This window comes from Pinus tabuliformis, chromosome 7 (genome assembly GCF_031772625.1).
Source record: "Pinus tabuliformis cultivar Carrire ecotype Pingquan chromosome 7, CPIR1, whole genome shotgun sequence".
In the NCBI taxonomy this organism is placed as follows: domain Eukaryota; kingdom Viridiplantae; phylum Streptophyta; class Pinopsida; order Pinales; family Pinaceae; genus Pinus; species Pinus tabuliformis.
This window is the reverse complement of record NC_142293.1, coordinates 973358134-973365484: the sequence shown is the minus strand read 5'-3', so window position 1 is coordinate 973365484 and position 7351 is coordinate 973358134.

Genomic DNA, 7351 nt, shown 5'->3' with positions numbered 1-7351 from the left:
CCTGTAGAGGTTGGGTTCCTGTTGCCACTTATCCTCCCAAAATCGAGCAAGATCCCCTGCTCGAATTTCCCGAAAACAATGGTACTAAACAATGTTTTTATTTTTCCAGGCAAGGTTCCAAATATGGGAACCCTTGATTTTCCCTGACATTCTAATGTGATCCTTCTCCTGCCAGTGCTTGGCATATTTTTGTTTCCAAAGCTTAACCCAGGGGACATTTGGTTCCTTAATCCATCTCCACCAAAGCTTGGCTCCCAAGACTTTGTTGAGGGTCTCAAGATCATGAAGCCCCAATCCACCATGGCTCTTGGCCTTGCAGAGTTTGTCCCAGACTACTAAAGGCCACTTCTTTTTCTCTTCCCCTTTGCCCCACAGAAAGTCCCTTTGTATGCTTCTTATTAGCTGCTTAATACCTTGAGGAGTAGGAAGAGATGAAAACATAAAAATGGGAATGGCCTGCAAGACCGCTTGTGTGAGCACAAGGCGTCCTGCCAGATTTAGTGATCTGCATGTCCATTTTTTGATCTTGTCCTAAAGTTTATTTAAAATTGGTTCCCACACTTTCTTGCTTAGCGGTTTGTCAGTAAGAGGAATACCAAGATATTTGGAAGGTAGTTGTTCTCTTTGAAATCCAAGAATTCTGGTAATATTTCTCTGAATAGCAATATTAGTGTTAAAGAAAAAAACTTTGGACTTGTTAAGGCTTACCTCAGTGCTTGCTGCCATAGAAAAGTCATTTAAGATGCTTTTGATTGCTCTAGCCTCCCTGATTGTAGATATGCCCCACAACATAGTATCATCTACAAATTGTTGATGGGTGTTTTCCTCTCCATCTGCGGTGAGTTTGATACCCTGAATTCTTCCTTCAACATTTTCCATTTTAATCGCTCTACCTAGCCCTTCCATCATGAGGATGAAGAGGAACGGTGAAAGCAAATCTCCTTGTCTGAGCCCTCTGGAGGGAGTGAAGGTTCTTGATGGAGCTCCATTAAGCAGTTTGGAAAAACTGGTTGAGGTAACTAATGCCATAACCCATCTTATCCAATTCTGATCAAAACAATAGGCTTTTAAAATTTCTCTTATGTATGCCCAGCTCAATTTGTCACAGGCTTTCACAAGGTCCAACTGAATGATCATGCCAGCTTGTTTTTTGATTTTGAGAGAGTGTACCACCTCATGAGCTTGGATGATATTGTTGAGGATTTGTCTTCCCTCCACATAGCCTGTTTGCTCCTCCGATATGAGAGAGGGTAGAAGTGGTTTGAGTCGATTGGATATTACTTTGGAGATAATTTTATACACCACATTACATAAGGTTATGGGCCGAAAACCATCTGGAGTCATGGCATTTTCCTGCTTTGGAATCAAAGCTATGAAGGATGCATTCAGAGCCTTTAGAACCTTTTTGGATCTTCTTGAGTCTTCCACAACCTCGAGGATATCATGTTTGACAGTTTCCCAATAGGCCTTGAAGAAGTCTACATTGAATCCATCTAGGCCTGGTGCTTTTCCACTCTGCATTTCATTAATCACTTCACTGACCTCCTCTTCTGAAACTGACCTGTTGAGATTGTGGTTGTCCTCTCTGGTAACCAGCTGAGGGATATACTGAGTGAAATTGTCAATGAACCTAGCTCTGTCCTCCAGAGGCTCTTTGCAATGTTGCAGAAGTGCTGAACAAGGACTGATTCCACATCATTATGAGAAACAAGCTCAATGCCTTGAGAATAATTAATCTTTGTGATTCTGTTGTGTGCCCTGTGATCCATAGTGGTTTTGTGGAAGAATTTTGTGTTTCTTTCTCCCTCTTTAATCCATTGTATTCTTGATTTCTGCCTCCAGAAAATTTCTTCTTGTAAGCATCGACTCTCCCATTCTTCCTGCAGAGAGTTAGTAATTTTTGCTGCTCTTCGGTGAAGCCATCTATGATGATGATTTGATTGATCTCTTGGAGCTTCAGTTCAGTTTCTCTTTTGGCTTTGAAGATGTCTCCAAATTCATTTTTTTTCCAAACCTTAAGACGGGATTTGATATGTTTGAGTTTTTGTTGGAGCATATACATCTTTGTGCCCTGAATATTCAACTCCTCTCTCCACCATGTCTCAACGTTATTAGTGAAATTAGGATGTGAGAGCCAGGAATTTTCAAACCTGAAAGGTTTGTTTCTCGGAGTGCCCATAAAGGTGGCTTCCAACTGTACAGGCCAATGATCTAATCCTCCAAAGGGCAGAATGGAGGCTGTCATGGCATGTCCTGAGAGAAAGAGGTCCTCTGAAATCATGAATCTATCAAGTTTGGAAGCCACTTGATGGGCCCCTCCCCTTTTGTTGTTCCAAATGAAGATTCCATTAATTGTTTCAGTGTCCACCAGCCTCATGTTCATAATGAATTTTTGGAAGGTCATGGAACCTCTGCCTAGCTGTCTAGTGCCTCCTTTTTTTTCGAAAGAGATCTTATCATATTGAAATCTCCTGCAATGATCCAGGGAAAAATGGGATGTCTCGCTCTTAGTTCCTCTAGGGAAGTGAGAAGCTTGAGCTTGTCTGCTTGTTTTTGAGGTCCATAAACATTTGTAATCATGTATATCTCCTTGTCCCCTACAGGTTGACATATTAGGGAGAGATAGTTCCTGGATGCTTCAGCATCCAAAATTCCCAATTTCTGTGGGTCCCACAAAGTGAGAATCCCCCCCGCCGAGTGATTTGCCTTAACCTATAAATACTCATATTTGAATAACCACTTATTGTGAATATCTCTTATCTTTTCCATCGAACATTTTGTCTCCTGAATAAAAACCATGTCTGGTTTTTCTTCTTTCATTCTGTTACTAAGATTTCTTTGTTTCCTTCTATTCCCTATTCCTCTAATGTTCCAGGTTGTGAACTTCATTAAGAAAGGTTAGTAAAGGAATAATTGGTAAGATCTTTCATCTTACCTGAGTTGATCAACAGTTTTCCACATTCGTTCAGCAGTTCATTCTGCCTCTTTCTTCCTCTTTTCCTTCCTGAGTTCTTTGGATATTGTGCCCAAGGATTCTCCGTCATCTTGATCCCACTTGGCTCCCGGCTTTCATGATTTCTTTTGACTCTAGCTCCCTTTACTTGTGACCTCCAGAGAAAGAGTTGTTGTACTCTATCATAGTCCTCTTTTGGCAGGGAGTCCACCCCTATTTTTTTCCTTGTTCCAGAAATTTCTCTAGATCTAGATTTTCCTTATCCAGAATCTCCTGTAACTCATGGTCCTCTGTTCCTGCTTCACTTGGAGTCATCTCCTGGTCCCTACTAATCTCCATCAGGCCTGGTAGATCATCATTTTGCTGGTTGTCTACTATGATATCCTCCATGTCAGCTCCCCTATCCTGTTCCTTTGTTATATTCTCCATGTCCCAGACTGTCTCCTTGTTCCCCTCTTCTTCCTCCAGGATCTTGAAGCTGTTCTGTCTTGTGTGTTTGTCTTCATTTGCCTTCTTGTGTGGACGCTTTCCTCCTTTTCCTTTACTCCCGACTTTGGTGAAACCCTCATGGTCTCTCTCCCCAATGGTTTTTTGGTTATCTTCCCTGTTGATTGTGGGGCAGTCTCTGTATAGATGCCCATGTTCATGGCATTTGCAGCATCTAAATGGTATGTTCTCGTAGTCCACTGTCTGTACCCATTCTTCATCATATACTTCTAAAATGATCGCTTCTAGTAGGGCTCCAGATAGATCCATTTCCATACATATTCGGGCAAAGGAGGTATATCTTCCTTTCAGAGTCGCCTATGAGATTTTTAGAAAATGTCCCAGCTTGTTGCCTATGGTTTTCAAAGATTCGGGCAGCCAATAATCCAGAGGAAGGGAATATAGTATGATCCAAACTGGTACTGATGTGAATGTTTCACGTTCCGGGACAAAGTTCATCATCCATGGCCGCATTTAGAGTCCTCCCGCAACATAGAAATAGGGTCCCCATTCAAACACTCTGTCTTTGTTTTCTAGGCTTGCGTACACTACTGTGAAAAAGCCCTTAGAACCCTGATGTAAATGTATTTCTCCCTTTGGCTTCCAATGGCTCCTTATCCAGACATGTAACACATTTTCCGTCGGCCATAGCTCCATGAACTTGCACATGATTGCATGCTCCATCATATGATCTCTATGAGCTTGTATCGCTAGGTCGCTCAATACGACTCGAGGAATAATGCCTGACTTGGGCTTGTAGACTCCAGTAGTATTTCTAGAAGCTGGTTTTTCACTATTGCCTCCATTCTCCTTTTCTTTTCTCATTTCCTGTTGATTCCCTTCCTGATCCTGATTACTGCTTCTTCCAGATGTCCCCTGACTTCTGGTTTCTGAGATCTTGTCCAAAGGTTTTTTGAAATGTTTCTTTCCTGCGTCCTGACTTCCTCCTGAGACTGCTTGGTTGTAGGAGGGAGAAACACTCCCCCCTGCACTCCCCGCCATGGTACCCTAAATCCAAAACCCTGTCTTTAACTCCAACCCTAGCTTCACCGCTCGATCACTACTCTAGTGTTTTTTCATTAAATATGTGTAACATTAATCCGATGATTTTAATTTTATTTTTTCCCAATAGACTGTTAATAACTTGAATGGTGAAAATTGATGAAATGCAAAGTGACAATGTAACAATGTTGAATGATAGAAAACATGAATAATAGTAATGTAATCAATTACAAATAATCTTCATTGTGATGAATCTCAAATTGTTTTTTCTACTATTCTTATCTTCACCCTTGTTAGTTTTGTCTTATTTTCATATCGATCATATGAAAAGAGCGATTGAAATCATATACAATTCAAATCTTTAACTCACTCTATTATAGGAAATGTTATACCTTGTCTCTCTTGCTCTCCAATATTAATATAACCTTTCTCAAAATTCAATCATTGTGACTTATGGAATGTTAAACCCTGAGTAAGTTTAAGTGAAAGTTGTTTTCTAGTACCTCATTTGAGTTCAAAGTGACTAGTGATGTTAAATGATGGATTTTAATGGGAATAATAAGAATGTAGTAAATTACAAGTAGTTTACAATTTCAAGAAGAAAATATTTTAGGTAAGTGAACATTTTATTTAAGATGAAAATTCAAGTATTTTATTTATGGTTGAATTACTGTAACAAGGAAATCAATGCACGACATCAATACTTTTTTTTTGCTTGTACACTAAAATTAGTGCACATTATTAATCTATTTACTTTTAAATTAATGTACATCATACATCGAGTTACATCAAATAAAAAATAAACATCTACAATAAAATCAATGCATCTGGTGCAAGCAATCAAATAGGATTAGGAATCAACAAAAACACTGAAATCAACACATCTAGTGCAACCAATAAAAAAAGATTAGAAATCAGCATCTACAGTGAAATAAATGCATCTAGTGCAAACAATAATATAAGATTAGAAATGAACATCTATAATGATATCAATGCATCTAGTGCAAACAATAAAATAGGATTAGAAATGAACATCTACACTGAAATCAATACATCTAGTGCAAGCAACAAAATAGGATTATAAATCAAAATCTACATTGAAATAAATGTATCTAGTGCAAGCAATCATACAAAATTAGAAATCAACATCTACAATGAAAGCAATGCATCTAGTGCAAGAAATCGAATAAGATCATAAATCAACATCTACATTGAAATAAATGCATCGATTAGAAATCAACATCTACATTGAAATCAACGCATCTAGTGCAAGAAATTTTCTTCTACCCCCTCCTCCATCTATATCAATATCTCCTTCCATCTATCCTTCTTTTCCGCTATATATCATACCCCTAAAACACACACACACACTCTCTCTCTCCCCATATCTATCTTTCCCTCACTCCCTCTCTTTATCTCTCTCTTCCTCCCTCTCTCCCCCCTCCATATATATTTCTATCTCCCTCTGTGTCTTCTTCTTTGTATCTCTATCTCACTCCTCAAACTTACACACACACAATCTCTCCATATCTATCTATCTCTCCTTCTCTCTCTCTCTCTCTCTCTCTCTCTCCATCGTTCTCTCTCTATCTTTCTTCTTACCTCCCTCTCTCCCCCTCCAACTCAATCTCTCCCTTCATCCCTCTCTCCTTCTCTCTCTCAATTTTTATCTCTTTTGCTTCCTCTCTCTCTCTCTCTCTCTCTCTCTCTCTCTCTCTCTCCATCGTTCTCTCTCTATCTTTCTTCTTACCTCCCTCTCTCCCCCTCCAACTCAATCTCTCCCTTCATCCCTCTCTCCTTCTCTCTCTCAATTTTTATCTCTTTTGCTTCCTCTCTCTCTCTCTCTCTCTCTCACACACAACTCCCTCAGTTTCTCTTTCTCGCTCTCTCTCTCCCTAACTCTATCATTATCTCCCTCCCACTCTCCTTCTCTCCTCCTCCTCTCCATCTCTCCTTCTTTGCCTCTCTATCTCACCCCCAAACATACACACTCTCTTTCCATCTCTCCCTTGTTGCTCCCCCTCTCTCAATGTATTTCTTCTTCCCTTCCTCTATCCCCATCCAACTCCATGTCTGTCTCCCTCCCTATCTCCTACTCTCTCTCTTTCTTCCTCTCTCTCCCATTTTCTCCTACCTCCCTCTTTCTCCCCCATCAATCTTCATCTCTCTCTCACTTTGGCCTCCTATCCTACCACCATCTCATTCCCTCTCTCATTCTCTCCCGCTCCCCACTCCATCTTTGTGTCTAACTCTCCCTTTCTCTTACCCTTCTCTACCTATCTCTTTCCTCTCCTTTCTCTCTTCACTCATTCTCTCTTCTCTTCCTCACTTTACTCCTTTCATCTCTCCACCTCTATCAACTGTTTTTGTTCTTCCCTTATATATATAAATTAATATTGTATATGTTATGTAAAAATTATTTAAATTTTAGGTTTATTATTTAATTTTAGGTTAATTAGATGAAAGGGCACGATCATAAGATCATGCTCTTTCCCCAAAGGGTGCCCATGGCGGTATATAAGCCAGGGACCCTCACTGTAAATGATCATGATTCATATCAATCAATTATTAATAAATATTTTTATATATACTTTTGTGTATCATAGAAGTATTCACTTCATCTGGTATCGGAGCCTACGATCTTTGACCTACAAACCTTCGTTGTTTTGTTGCCTTCGACCTGCAACCCATCGCTGTCCACTGCCCGCACTGTTACACTGCCCACGATATGTTGTCCCTCGTTGCTACCAACTATGGCTCCCTATCGGTCCTTTTTGTCGCCGCTCCTCACCATATCTACCCTCGACTGTCCTATCGCACCCCGTCTCTCATCCGCTCCATTAGCTGTCAGCACTGGTCCACACCTATTCTGCCTACCACTAACCACCATGCGATTGCACTCCGCCACCA